Here is a 15906-nt window from a genome sequence, read left to right as displayed (position 1 = left end):
CAGATATGGGGAATCAGAGGTGTCGAATCAAAGGCGCTGAATCAGAGATGGGGAAACAGAGGCGGGGAATCAGAGGCGGGGAATCAGTGTTGGGGAATCAGAGGCGGGGAATCAGAGGCGGGGAAACAGAGGCGGGGAATCAGATATGGGGAATCAGAGGTGGGGAATCAGATGTTACGAATCAGAGGCAGTGAATCAGAGGCGGGGAATCAGAGGCGGGGAATCAGAGGCAGGGAATCAGATGTGCGGAATCAGAGATGGGGAATCAGAGGCAGGGAATCAGAGGCGGGGAATCAGAGGCAGGGAATCAGAGGCCGGGAATCAGAGGCGGGGAATCAGATATGGGGAATCAGAGGTGGGGAATCAGAGGCAGGGTATCAGATGTGCGGAATCAGAGATGGGGAGTCAGAGGCAGAGAATCAGAATCAGAAGCGGGGAATAAGAGGCCGGGAATCAGAGGTGGGGAATCAGAGTCCGGGAATCAGAGATGGGGAATCAGAGGCGGGGAATGAGATATTGGGAATCAGAGGCAGGGAATCAGAAGTGGGGAATCAGAGGCTGGGAATCAGATGCGGGGAATCAGAGGCGGGGAATCAGAGCTGGGGAATCAGAGGCGGGGAATCAGATTTGGGGAATCAGAGGCAGGGAATTAGATATGAGGAAACAGAGGAGGGGAATCAGAGGTGGGGAAGCAGAGGCGTGGAATCAGATATGGGGAATCAGTGGTGGTGAATAAGTGGCAGGGAAGCAGAGGCGGGTTATCAGAGCTGCGGAATCAGAGGCGGGGAATCTGAGTTGGGTTATCAGAGGAGGGGAATCAGATATGGGGAAACATGCGGGGCATCAGAGGTGGGTAAACAGAGGCGGGGAATCAGAAATGTGGAATCAGAGGTGGGGAATCAGAGGCAGGGATTCAGATGTGCGGAATCAGAGATGGGGTATCAGAGGCATGGAATCAGAATCAGAAGCGGAGAATCAGAGGCCGGGAATCAGAGGCCGGGAATCAGATGCCGGGAATAAGAGGCCGGGAATCAGAGGTGGGGAATCTGAGTCCGGGAATCACAAATGGGGAATCAGAGGCGGGGAATGAGATATGGGGAATCAGAGGCGGGGAATCAAAGGTTGTGAATCAGAGATGGGGAATCAGAGGCGGGGAATCAGAGGCAGGGAAACAAACACGGGGAATCAGAGGCGGGGAATCAGAGCTGGGGAATCAGAGTCGGGGAATCAGAGTTGGGGAATCAGAGGCGTGGAATCAGATATGGGGAAACAGAGGCGGGGAATCAGAGGCGGGGAAACAGAGGCGGGGAATCAGATATGGGGAATCAGAGGTGGGGAATCAGAGGTTGGGAGTCAGAGGCAGGGAATCAGAGGCGGGGAATCAGAGGCGGGGAATCAGAGGCAGGGAATCAGATGTGCAGAATCAGAGAAGGGGAATCAGAGGCAGGGAATCAGAGGCGGGGAATCAGAGGCGGGGAATCAGAGGCCGGGAATCAGAGGCCGGGATTCAGAGGCCGGGAATGAGAGGCCGGGAATCAGAGGCAGTGAATCAGAGGCCGGGAATCAGAGGTGGGGAATCAGAGGCAGGGAATCAGATGTGCGGAATCAGAGATGGGGAATCAGAGGCAGGGAATCAGAGGCGGGGAATCAGAGGCAGGGAATCAGAGGCTGGGAATCAGAGGCGGGGAATCAGATATGGGGAATCAGAGGTGGGGAATCAGAGGCAGGGTATCAGATGTGCGGAATCAGAGATGGGGAGTCAGAGGCAGAGAATCAGAATCAGAAGCGGGGAATAAGAGGCCGGGAATCAGAGGTGGGGAATCAGAGTCCGGGAATCAGAGATGGGGAATCAGAGGCGGGGAATGTGATATTGGGAATCAGAGGCGGGGAATCAGAGGCAGGGAAACAGAGGCGGGGAATCAGATATGGGGAATCAGAGGTTGGGAATCAGAGGCAGGGAATCAGAAGTGGGGAATCAGAGGCTGGGAATCAGATGCGGGGAATCAGAGGCGGGGAATCAGAGCTGGGGAATCAGAGGCGGGGAATCAGATTTGGGGAATCAGAGGCAGGGAATTAGATATGAGGAAACAGAGGAGGGGAATCTGAGGCGGGGAAACAGAGGCGTGGAATCAGATATGGGGAATCAGAGGTGGTGAATAAGTGGCAGGGAAGCAGAGGCGGGGTATCAGAGCTGGGGAATCAGAGGCGGGGAATCTGAGTTGGGTTATCAGAGGAGGGGAATCAGATATGGGGAAACATGCGGGGCATCAGAGGCGGGTAAACAGAGGCGGGGAATCAGATATGGGGAATCAGAGGTGGGGAATCAGAGGCAGGGATTCAGATGTGCGGAATCAGAGATGGGGTATCAGAGGCATGGAATCAGAATCAGAAGCGGAGAATCAGAGGCCGGGAATCAGAGGCCGGGAATCAGATGCCGGGAATAAGAGGCCGGGAATCAGAGGTGGGGAATCTGAGTCCGGGAATCACAAATGGGGAATCAGAGGCGGGGAATGAGATATGGGGAATCAGAGGCGGGGAATCAAATGTTGTGAATCAGAGGCGGGGAATCAGAGGCAGGGAAACAAACACGGGGAATCAGAGGCGGGGAATCAGAGCTGGGGAATCAGAGTCGGGGAATCAGAGTTGGGGAATCAGAGGCGTGGAATCAGATATGGGGAAACAGAGGCGGGGAATCAGAGGCGGGGAAACAGAGGCAGGGAATCAGATATGGGGAATCAGAGGTGGGGAATCAGAGGTTGGGAGTCAGAGGCAGGGAATCAGAGGCGGGGAATCAGAGGCGGGGAATCAGAGGCAGGGAATCAGATGTGCAGAATCAGAGAAGGGGAATCAGAGGCAGGGAATCAGAGGCGGGGAATCAGAGGCAGGGAATCAAACACGGGGAATCAGAGGCGGGGAATCAGAGTTGGGGAATGAGAGGCGGGGAATCAGATATGGGGAAACAGAGGCGGGGAATCAGAGGCGGGGAAACAGAGGCGGGGAATCAGATATGGGGAATCAGAGGTGGGGAATCAGAGGTTGCGAATCAGAGGAAGGGAATCAGAGGTGGGGAATCAGAGGCGGGGAATCAGAGGCAGGGAATCAGATGTGCAGAATCAGAGATGGTGAATCAGAGGCGGGGAATCAGAGGCGGGGAGTCAGAGGCAGGGAATCAGAGGCCGGGAATCAGAGGCGGGGAATCAGATATGGGGAATCAGAGGTGGGGAATCAGAGGCAGGGAATCAGATGTACGGAATCAGAGAATGGGAATCAGAGGCAGAGAATCAGAATCAGAAGCGGGGAATAAGAGGCCGGGAATCAGAGGTGGGGAATCAGATTCCGGGAATCAGAGATGGGGAATCAGAGGCAGGGAATGAGATATTGGGAATCAGAGGCGGGGAATCAGAAGCAGGGAAACAGAGGCGGGGAATCAGATATGGGGAATCAGAGGTTGGGAATCAGAGGCAGGGAATCAGAGGTGGGGAATTTGAGGCAGGGAATCAGATGCGGGGAATCAGAGGCGGGGAATCAGAGCTGGGGAATCAGAGGCGGGGAATCAGAGTTGGGGAATCAGAGGCCGGGAATTAGATATGGGGAAACAGAGGAGGGGAATCAGAGCGGGGAAACAGAGGCGGGGAATCAGATATGGGGAATCAGAGGCGGGGAATCAGAGCTGTGGAACCAGAGGCGGGGAATCAGAGTTGGGGAATCAGAGGCGTGGAATCAGATATGGGGAAACAGAGGCGGGGATTCAGAGGCGGGGAAACAGAGGCGGGGAATCAGATATGGGGAATCAGAGGTGGGGAATCAGATATGGGGAAACAGAGGCGGGGAATCAGAGGCGGAAAACAGAGGCGGGGAATCAGTGGTTGGGAATCAGAGGCAGGGAATCAGATATGGGGAATCAGAGGTGGGGAATCAGTGGTTGGGAATCAGAGGCAGGTAATCAGAGGCGGGGAATTAGAGGCGGGGAATCAGAGGCAGGGAATCAGATGTGCGGAATCAGAGATGGGGAATCAGAGTCCGGGAATCAGAGATGGGGAATCAGAGGCGGGGAATGAGATATGGGGAATCAGAGGCGGGGAATCAGAGGCGGGGAAACAGATGCGGTGAATCAGATATGGGGAATCAGAGGTGTCGAATCAAAGGCGCTGAATCAGAGATGGGGAATCAGAGGCGGGGAATCAGAGGCGGGGAATCAGTGTTGGGGAATCAGAGGCGGGGAATCAGAGGCGGGGAAACAGAGGCGGGGAATCAGATATGGGGAATCAGAGGTGGGGAATCAGATGTTACGAATCAGAGGCAGTGAATCAGAGGCGGGGAATCAGAGGCGGGGAATCAGAGGCAGGGAATCAGATGTGCGGAATCAGAGATGGGGAATCAGAGGCAGGGAATCAGAGGCGGGGAATCAGAGGCAGGGAATCAGAGGCCGGGAATCAGAGGCGGGGAATCAGATATGGGGAATCAGAGGTGGGGAATCAGAGGCAGGGTATCAGATGTGCGGAATCAGAGATGGGGAGTCAGAGGCAGAGAATCAGAATCAGAAGCGGGGAATAAGAGGCCGGGAATCAGAGGTGGGGAATCAGAGTCCGGGAATCAGAGATGGGGAATCAGAGGCGGGGAATGAGATATTGGGAATCAGAGGCGGGGAATCAGAGGCAGGGAAACAGAGGCGGGGAATCAGATATGGGGAATCAGAGGTTGGGAATCAGAGGCAGGGAATCAGAAGTGGGGAATCAGAGGCTGGGAATCAGATGCGGGGAATCAGAGGCGGGGAATCAGAGCTGGGGAATCAGAGGCGGGGAATCAGATTTGGGGAATCAGAGGCAGGGAATTAGATATGAGGAAACAGAGGAGGGGAATCAGAGGCGGGGAAACAGAGGCGTGGAATCAGATATGGGGAATCAGAGGTGGTGAATAAGTGGCAGGGAAGCAGAGGCGGGGTATCAGAGCTGGGGAATCAGAGGCGGGGAATCTGAGTTGGGTTATCAGAGGAGGGGAATCAGATATGGGGAAACATGCGGGGCATCAGAGGCGGGTAAACAGAGGCGGGGAATCAGATATGTGGAATCAGAGGTGGGGAATCAGAGGCAGGGATTCAGATGTGCGGAATCAGAGATGGGGTATCAGAGGCATGGAATCAGAATCAGAAGCGGAGAATCAGAGGCCGGGAATCAGAGGCCGGGAATCAGAGATGGGGAATCAGAGGCGGGGAATGAGATATGGGGAATCAGAGGCGGGGAATCAGAGGCAGGGAATCAGATGTGCGGAATCAGAGATGGGGAATCAGAGTCCGGGAATCAGAGATGGGGAATTAGAGGCGGGGAATGAGATATGGGGAATCAGAGGTGGGGAATCAGAGGCGGGGAAACAGATGCTGGGAATCAGATATGGGGAATCAGAGGTGGCGAATCAAAGGCGCTGAATCAGAGATGGGGAATCAGAGGCGGGGAATCAGAGGCAGGGAATCAAACACGGGGAATCAGAGGCGGGGAATCAGAGTTGGGGAATCAGAGGCGGGGACTCAGATATTGGGGAAACAGAGGCGGGGAATCAGATATGGGGAATCAGAGGTGGGGAATCAGAGGTTGCGAATCAGAGGCAGGGAATCAGAGGCGGGGAATCAGAGGCGGGGAATGAGTGGCAGGGAATCAGATATGCGGAATCAGAGATGGGGAATCAGAGGCAGGGAATCAGAGGTGGGGAATCAGAGGCAGGGAATCAGAGGCCGGGAATCAGAGGCGGGGAATCAGATATGGGGAATCAGAGGTGGGGAATCAGAGGCAGGGAATCAGATGTGCGGAATCAGAGATGGGGAATCAGAGGCAGAGAATCAGAATCAGAAGCGGGGAATAAGAGGCCGGGAATCAGAGGTGGGGAAACAGAGTCCGGGAATCAGAGATGGGGAATCAGAGGCGGGGAATGAGATATTGGGAATCAGAGGCGGGGAATCAGAGGCAGGGAAACAGAGGCGGAGAATCAGATATGGGGAATCAGAGATGGCGAATCAAAGGCGTTGAATCAGAGATGGGGAATCAGAGGCGGGGAATCAGAGTTGGGGAATCAGAGGCGGGGAATCAGATATGGGGAAACAGAGGTGGGGAATCAGAGGCGGGGAAACAGAGGTGGGGAATCAGATATGGGGAATCAGAGGTGGGGAATCAGATGTTACGAATCAGAGGCAGTGAATCAGAGGCGGGGAATCAGAGGCGGGGAATCAGAGGCAGGGAATCAGATGTGCGGAATCAGAGATGGGGAATCAGAGGCAGGGAATCAGAGGCGGGGAATCAGAGGCAGGGAATCAGAGGCCGGGAATCAGAGGCGGGGAATCAGATATGGGGAATCAGAGGTGGGGAATCAGAGGCAGGTTATCAGATGTGCGGAATCAGAGATGGGGAGTCAGAGGCAGAGAATCAGAATCAGAAGCGGGGAATAAGAGGCCGGGAATCAGAGGTGGGGAATCAGAGTCCGGGAATCAGAGATGGGGAATCAGAGGCGGGGAATGAGATATTGGGAATCAGAGGCGGGGAATCAGAGGCAGGGAAACAGAGGCGGGGAATCAGATATGGGGAATCAGAGGTTGGGAATCAGAGGCAGGGAATCAGAAGTGGGGAATCAGAGGCTGGGAATCAGATGCGGGGAATCAGAGGCAGGGAATTAGATATGGGGAAACAGAGGAGGGGAATCAGAGGCAGGGAAACAGAGGCGGGGAATCAGATATGGGGAATCAGAGGTTGGGAATCAGAGGCAGGGAATCAGAGCAGGGGAATCAGAGGCGGGGAATCAGATTTGGGGAATCAGAGGCAGGGAATTAGATATGGGGAAACAGAGGAGGGGAATCAGAGGCGGGGAAACAGAGGCGTGGAATCAGATATGGGGAATGAGAGGTGGGGAATAAGTGGCAGGGAAGCAGAGGCGGGGTATCAGAGCTGGGGAATCAGAGGCGGGGAATCTGAGTTGGGTTATCAGAGGAGGGGAATCAGATATGGGGAAACAGGCGGGGCATCAGAGGCGGGGAAACAGAGGCGGGGAATCAGATATGGGGAATCAGAGGTGGGGAATCAGAGGCAGGGAATCAGATGTGCGGAATCAGAGATGGGGTATCAGAGGCATGGAATCAGAATCAGAAGCGGAGAATCAGAGGCCGGGAATCAGAGGCCGGGAATCAGATGCCGGGAATAAGAGGCCGGGAATCAGAGGTGGGGAATCTGAGTCCGGGAATCAGAAATGGGGAATCAGAGGCGGGGAATGAGATATGGGGAATCAGAGGCGGGGAATCAGAGGCGGGGAAACAGAGGCGGGGAATCAGATATGGGGAATCAGAGGTGGCGAATCAAAGGTTGTGAATCAGAGATGGGGAATCAGAGGCGGGGAATCAGAGGCAGGGAAACAAACACGGGGAATCAGAGGCGGGGAATCAGAGCTGGGGAATCAGAGGCGGGGAATCAGAGTTGGGGAATCAGAGGCGTGGAATCAGATATGGGGAAACAGAGGCCTGGAATCAGAGGCGGGGAAACAGAGGCGGGGAATCAGATATGGGGAATCAGAGGTGGGGAATCAGAGGTTGGGAGTCAGAGGCAGGGAATCAGAGGCGGGGAATCAGAGGCGGGGAATCAGAGGCAGGGAATCAGATGTGCAGAATCAGAGAAGGGGAATCAGAGGCAGGGAATCAGAGGCGGGGAATCAGAGGCGGGGAATCAGAGGCCGGGAATCAGAGGCCGGGAATCAGAGGCCGGGAATGAGAGGCCGGGAATCAGAGGCTGGAAATCAGAGGCCGGGAATCAGAGGTGGGGAATAAGAGGCACGGAATCAGATGTGCGGTATCAGAGATGGGGAATCACAGGCAGGGAATCAGAGGCGGGGAATCAGAGGCGCGGAATCAGAGGCAGGGAATCGGATGTGCGGAATCAGAGATGGGGAATCAGAGGTGGGGAATCAGAGTCCAGGAATAGAGATGGGGAATTAGAGGCGGGGAATCAGAGGCGGGGAAACATAGGTGGGGAATCAGATATGGGGAATCAGAGGTGGGGAATCAGAGGTGCTGAATCAGAGATGGTGAATCAGAGGCGGGGAATCAGAGGCAGGAAATCAGACATGGGGAATGAGAGGCTGGGAATCAGACACGGGGAATCAGAGGTGGGGAATCAGAGCTGGGGAATCAGAGGTGGGGAATCAGAGATGGGGAATCAGAGGCGGGGAATCAGATATTGGGAAACAGAGGCGGGGAATCAGATGCAGGGAAACAGAGGCGGGGAATCAGATATGGGGAATCAGAGGAGGGGAATCAGAGGTTGGGAATCAGAGGCAGGGACTCAGAGGTTGGGATTCAGATGCAGGGAATCAGATGCGGGGAATAAGAGGTGGGGATTCAGAGGCGAGGAATCAGAGGCAGGGAATCAGAGTTGGGGAATCAGAGGCAGGGAATTAGATATGGGGATACAGAGGCGGGGAATTAGAGGCGGGGAATCAGAGGCCGGGAATAAGAGGCCGGGAATCAGTGGTGGGTAATCAGAGTCCGGGAATCAGAGGCGGGGAATCAGATATGGGGAATCAGAGGTGGCGAATCAAAGGCGGTGAATCAGAGATGGGGAATCAGAGGCGGGGATTCAGAGGCAGGGAATCAAACACGGGGAATGAGAGACGGGGAATCATAGCTGGGGAATCAGAGGCGGGGAATCAGAGTTGGGGAATCAGAGGCGGTGAATCAGATATGGGGAAACAGAGGCGGGAAATCAGAGGTGGGGAAACAGAGGCGGGGAATCAGATATGGGGAATCAGAGGTGGGGAATCAGATATGGGGAAACAGAGGCGGGGAATCAGAGGCGGGGAAACAGAGGCGGGGAATCAGATATGGGGAATCAGAGGTGGGGAATCAGTGGTTGGGAATCAGAGGCAGGGAATCAGATATGGGGAATCAGAGGTTGGGAATCAGATGTGCGGAATCAGATATGGGGAATTAGAGTCCGGGAATCAGAGATGGGGAATCAGAGGCGGGGAATGAGATATGGGGAATCAGAGGCGGGGAATCAGAGGCAGGGAATCAGATGTGCGGAATCAGAGATGGGGAATCAGAGTCCGGGAATCAGAGATGGGGAATCAGAGGCGGGGAATGAGATATGGGGAATCAGAGGTGGGGAATCAGAGGCGGGGAAACAGATGCTGGGAATCAGATATGGGGAATCAGAGGTGGCGAATCGAAGGCGCTGAATCAGAGATGGGGAATCAGAGGCGGGGAATCAGAGGCAGGGAATCAAACACGGGGAATCAGAGGCGGGGAATCAGAGTTGGGGAATCAGAGGCGGGGACTCAGATATTGGGGAAACAGAGGCAGGGAATCAGAGGCGGGGAAACAGAGGCGGGGAATCAGATATGGGGAATCAGAGGTGGGGAATCAGAGGTTGCGAATAAGAGGCAGGGAATCAGAGGCGGGGAATCAGAGGCGGGGAATGAGTGGCAGGGAATCAGATATGAGGAATCAGAGATGGGGAATCAGAGGCAGGGAATCAGAGGCGGGGAATCAGAGGCAGGGAATCAGAGGCCGGGAATCAGAGGCGGGGAATCAGATATGGGGAATCAGAGGTGGGGAATCAGAGGCAGGGAATCAGATGTGCGGAATCAGAGATGGGGAATCAGAGGCAGAGAATCAGAATCAGAAGCGGGGAATAAGAGGCCGGGAATCAGAGGTGGGGAAACAGAGTCCGGGAATCAGAGATGGGGAATCAGAGGCGGGGAATGAGATATTGGGAATCAGAGGCGGGGAATCAGAGGCAGGGAAACAGAGGCGGAGAATCAGATATGGGGAATCAGAGATGGCGAATCAAAGGCGTTGAATCAGAGATGGGGAATCAGAGGCGGGGAATCAGAGGCGGGGAATCAGAGTTGGGGAATCAGAGGCGGGGAATCAGATATGGGGAAACAGAGGTGGGGAATCAGAGGCGGGGAAACAGAGGTTGGGAATCAGATATGGGGAATCAGAGGTGGCGAATCAAAGGTTGTGAATCAGAGATGGGGAATGAGAGGCGGGGAATCAGAGTTGGGGAATCAGAGGCGTGGAATCAGATATGGGGAAACAGAGGCGGGGAATCAGAGGCGGGGAATCAGAGGCAGGGAATCAGAGGTCGGGAATCAGAGGCGGGGAATCAGATATGGGGAATCAGAGGTGGGGAATTAGAGGCAGGGAATCAGATGTGCAGAATCAGAGGTGGGGAATCAGAGTCCGGGAATCAGAGATGGGGAATCAGAGGCGGGGAATGAGATATTGGGAATCAGAGGCGGGGAATCAGAGGCAGGGAAACAGAGGCGGAGAATCAGATATGGGGAATCAGAGATGGCAAATCAAAGGCGTTGAATCAGAGATGGGGAATCAGAGGCGAGGAATCAGAGGCGGGGAATCAGAGTTGGGGAATCAGAGGCGGGAAATCAGATATGGGGAAACAGAGGTGGGAAATCAGAGGCGGGGAAACAGAGGTGGGGAATCAGATATGGGGAATCAGAGGTGGGGAATCAGAGGTTGGGAATCAAACACGGGGAATGAGAGACGGGGAATCATAGCTGGGGAATCAGAGGCGGGGAATCAGAGTTGGGGAATCAGAGGCGGGGAATCAGATATGGGGAAACAGAGGCGGGGAACAGAGGCGGGGAATCAGATATGGGGAAACAGAGGCGGGGAATCAGAGGCGGGGAAACAGAGGCGGGGAATCAGATATGGGGAATCAGAGGTGGGGAATCAGATATGGGGAAACAGAGGCGGGGAATACGAGGCGGGAAACACAGGCGGGGAATCAGATATGGGGAATCAGAGGTGGGGAATCAGTGGTTGGGAATCAGAGGCAGGGAATCGGATATGGGGAAACAGAGGTGGGGAATCAGTGTTTGGGAATCAGAGGCAGGTAATCAGAGGCGGGGAATCAGAGGCGGGGAATCAGAGGCAGGGAATCAGATGTGCGGAATCAGAGATGGGGAATCAGAGTCCGGGAATCAGAGATGGGGAATCAGAGGCGGGGAATGAGATATGGGGAATCAGAGGCGGGGAATCAGAGGCGGGGAAGCAGTTGCGGGGAATCAGATATGGGGAATCAGAGGTGGCGAATCAAAGGCGCTGAATCAGAGATGGGGAATCAGAGGCGGGGAATCAGAGGCAGGGAATCAAACACGGGGAATCAGAGGCGGGGAATCAGAGTTGGGGAATGAGAGGCGGGGAATCAGATATGGGGAAACAGAGGCGGGGAATCAGAGGCGGGGAAACAGAGGCGGGGAATCAGATATGGGGAATCAGAGGTGGGGAATCAGAGGTTGCGAATCAGAGGAAGGGAATCAGAGGTGGGGAATCAGAGGCGGGGAATCAGAGGCAGGGAATCAGATGTGCGGAATCAGAGATGGTGAATCAGAGGCGGGGAATCAGAGGCCGGGAATCAGAGGCGGGGAATCAGATATGGGGAATCAGAGGTGGGGAATCAGAGGCAGGGAATCAGATGTACGGAATCAGAGATGGGGAATCAGAGGCAGAGAATCAGAATCAAAAGTGGGGAATAAGAGGCCGGGAATCAGAGGTGGGGAATCAGATTCCGGGAATCAGAGATGGGGATTCAGAGGCAGGGAATGAGATATTGGGAATCAGAGGCGAGGAATCAGAAGCAGGGAAACAGAGGCGGGGAATCAGATATGGGGAATCAGAGGTTGGGAATCAGAGGCAGGGAATCAGAGGTGGGGAATCAGAGGCAGGGAATCAGATGCGGGGAATCAGAGGCGGGGAATCAGAGCTGGGGAATCAGAGGCGGGGAATCAGAGTTGGGGAATCAGAGGCCGGGAATTAGATACGGGGAAACAGAGGAGGGGAATCAGAGCGGGGAAACAGAGGCGGGGAATCAGATATGGGGAATCAGAGGTGGGGAATAAGTTGCAGGGAAGCAGAGGCCAGGTATCAGAGCTGGGGAATAAGAGGCGGGGAATCTGAGTTGGGGTATCAGAGGCGGGGAATCAGATATGGGGAAACAGAGGCGGGGGATCAGAGGTGGGGAAACAGAGGCGGGGAATCAGATATGGGGAATCAGATGTGGGGAATCAGAGGCAGGGAATCAGATGTGCGGAATCAGAGATGGGGAATCAGAGGCTTGGAATCAGAATCAGAAGCGGGGAATTAGTGGCAGGGAATCAGAGGCCGGGAATCAGATGCCGGGAATAAGAGGCCAGGAATCAGAGGTGGGGAATCAGAGTCCGGGAATCAGAGATGGGGAATCAGAGGCGGGGAATGAGATATGGGGAATCAGAGGTGGGGAATCAGAGGCGGGGTAACAGAGGCGGGGAATCAGATATGGGGAATCAGAGGTGGCGAATCAAAGGTTGTGAATCAGAGATGGTGAATCAGAGGCGGGGAATCAGAGGCAGGGAATCAAACACGGGGAATCAGAGGCGGGGAATCAGAGCTGGGGAACCAGAGGCGGGGAATCAGAGTTGGGGAATCAGAGGCGTGGAATCAGATATGGGGAAACAGAGGCGGGGAATCAGAGGCGGGAAAACAGAGGCGGGGAATCAGATATGGGGAATCAGAGGTGGGGAATCAGATATGGGGAAACAGAGGCGCGGAATCAGAGGCGGAAAACAGAGGTGGGGAATCAGTGGTTGGGAATCAGAGGCAGGGAATCAGATATGGGGAATCAGAGGTGGGGAATCAGTGGTTGGGAATCAGAGGCAGGTAATCAGAGGCGGGGAATTAGAGGTGGGGAATCAGAGGCAGGGAATCAGATGTGCGGAATCAGAGATGGGGAATCAGAACCGGGAATCAGAGATGGGGAATCAGAGGCGGGGAATGAGATATGGGGAATCAGAGGCGGGGAATCAGAGGCGGGGAAACAGATGCGGTGAATCAGATATGGGGAATCAGAGGTGGCGAATCAAAGGCGTTGAATCAGAGATGGGGAATCAGAGGCGGGGAATCAGAGGCAGGGAATCAAACACGGGGAATCAGAGGCGGGGAATCAGAGTTGGGGAATCAGAGGCGGGGAATCAGAGGCGGGGAAACAGAGGCGGGGAATCAGATATGGGGAATCAGAGGTGGGGAATCAGATGTTACGAATCAGAGGCAGTGAATCAGAGGCGGGGAATCAGAGGCGGGGAATCAGAGGCAGGGAATCAGATGTGCGGAATCAGAGATGGGAAATCAGAGTCCGGGAATCAGAAATGGGGAATCAGAGGCGGGGAATGAGATATTGGGAATCAGAGGCGGGGAATCAGAGGCAGGGAAACAGAGGCGGAGAATCAGATATGGGGAATCAGAGATGGCGAATCAAAGGCGTTGAATCAGAGATGGGGAATCAGAGGCGGGGAATCAGAGGCGGGGAATCAGAGTTGGGGAATCAGAGGCGGGGAATCAGATATGGGGAAACAGAGGTGGGGAATCAGAGGCGGGGAAACAGAGGTGGGGAATCAGATATGGGGAATCAGAGGTGGCGAATCAAAAGTTGTGAATCAGAGATGGGGAATCAGAGGCGGGCAATCAGAGGCAGGGAAACAAACACGGGGAATCAGAGGCGGGGAATCAGAGCTGGGGAATCAGAGGCGGGGAATCAGAGTTGGGGAATCAGAGGCGTGGAATCAGATATGGGGAAACAGAGGCGGGGAATCAGAGGCGGGGAATCAGAGGCAGGGAATCAGAGGTCGGGAATCAGAGGCGGGGAATCAGATATGGGGAATCAGAGGTGGGGAATCAGAGGCAGGGAATCAGATGTGCGGAATCAGAGGTCGGGAATCAGAGTCCGGGAATCAGAGATGGGGATCAGAGGCGGGGAATGAGATATTGGGAATCAGAGGCGGGGAATCAGAGGCAGGGAAACAGAGGCGGAGAATCAGATATGGGGAATCAGAGATGGCGAATCAAAGGCGTTGAATCAGAGATGGGGAATCAGAGGCGAGGAATCAGAGGCGGGGAATCAGAGTTGGGGAATCAGAGGCGGGGAATCAGATATGGGGAAACAGAGGTGGGAAATCAGAGGCGGGGAAACAGAGGTGGGGAATTAGATATGGGGAATCAGAGGTGGGGAATCAGAGGTTGGGAATCAAACACGGGGAATGAGAGACGGGGAATCATAGCTGGAGAATCAGAGGCGGGGAATCAGAGTTGGGGAATCAGAGGCGGGGAATCAGATATGGGGAAACAGAGGCGGGGAACAGAGGCGGGGAATCAGATATGGGGAAACAGAGGCGGGGAATCAGAGGCGGGGAAACAGAGGCGGGGAATCAGATATGGGGAATCAGAGGTGGGGAATCAGATATGGGGAAACAGAGGCGGGGAATACGAGGCGGGAAACACAGGCGGGGAATCAGATATGGGGAATCAGAGGTGGGGAATCAGTGGTTGGGAATCAGAGGCAGGGAATCGGATATGGGGAATCAGAGGTGGGGAATCAGTGGTTGGGAATCAGAGGCAGGTAATCAGAGGCGGAAAATCAGAGGCGGGGAATCAGAGGCAGGGAATCAGATGTGCGGAATCAGAGATGGGGAATCAGAGTCCAGGAATCAGAGATGGGGAATCAGAGGCGGGGAATGAGATATGGGGAATCAGAGGCGGGGAATCAGAGGCGGGGAAGCAGTTGCGGGGAATCAGATATGGGGAATCAGAGGTGGCGAATCAAAGGCGCTGAATCAGAGATGGGGAATCAGAGGCGGGGAATCAGAGGCAGGGAATCAAACACGGGGAATCAGAGGCGGGGAATCAGAGTTGGGGAATGAGAGGCGGGGAATCAGATATGGGGAAACAGAGGCGGGGAATCAGAGGCGGGGAAACAGAGGCGGGGAATCAGATATGGGGAATCAGAGGTGGGGAATCAGAGGTTGCGAATCAGAGGAAGGGAATCAGAGGTGGGGAATCAGAGGCGGGGAATCAGAGGCAGGGAATCAGATGTGCAGAATCAGAGATGGTGAATCAGAGGCGGGGAATCAGAGGCGGGGAGTCAGAGGCAGGGAATCAGAGGCCGGGAATCAGAGGCGGGGAATCAGATATGGGGAATCAGAGGTGGGGAATCAGAGGCAGGGAATCAGATGTACGGAATCAGAGAATGGGATTCAGAGGCAGAGAATCAGAATCAGAAGCGGGGAATAAGAGGCCGGGAATCAGAGGTGGGGAATCAGATTCCGGGAATCAGAGATGGGGAATCAGAGGCAGGGAATGAGATATTGGGAATCAGAGGCGGGGAATCAGAAGCAGGGAAACAGAGGCGGGGAATCAGATATGGGGAATCAGAGGTTGGGAATCAGAGGCAGGGAATCAGAGGTGGGGAATCAGAGGCAGGGAATCAGATGCGGGGAATCAGAGGCGGGGAATCAGAGCTGGGGAATCAGAGGCGGGGAATCAGAGTTGGGGAATCAGAGGCCGGGAATTAGATATGGGGAAACAGAGGAGGGGAATCAGAGCGGGGAAACAGAGGCGGGGAATCAGATATGGGGAATCAGAGGCGGGGAATCAGAGCTGGGGAACCAGAGGCGGGGAATCAGAGTTGGGGAATCAGAGGCGTGGAATCAGATATGGGGAAACAGAGGCGGGGAATCAGAGGCGGGGAAACAGAGGCGGGGAATCAGATATGGGGAATCAGAGGTGGGGAATCAGATATGGGGAAACAGAGGCGGGGAATCAGAGGCGGAAAACAGAGGCGGGGAATCAGTGGTTGGGAATCAGAGGCAGGGAATCAGATATGGGGAATCAGAGGTGGGGAATCAGTGGTTGGGAATCAGAGGCAGGTAATCAGAGGCGGGGAATTAGAGGCGGGGAATCAGAGGCAGGGAATCAGATGTGCGGAATCAGAGATGGGGAATCAGAGTCCGGGAATCAGAGATGGGGAATCAGAGGCGGGGAATGAGATATGGGGAATCAGAGGCGGGGAATCAGAGGCGGGGAAACAGATGCGGTGAATCAGATAT

The sequence above is a fragment of the Narcine bancroftii genome, chromosome 1, assembly GCF_036971445.1.
Source record: "Narcine bancroftii isolate sNarBan1 chromosome 1, sNarBan1.hap1, whole genome shotgun sequence".
Taxonomy (NCBI): Eukaryota; Metazoa; Chordata; class Chondrichthyes; order Torpediniformes; family Narcinidae; genus Narcine; species Narcine bancroftii.
This window is presented reverse-complemented; position numbering follows the sequence as displayed.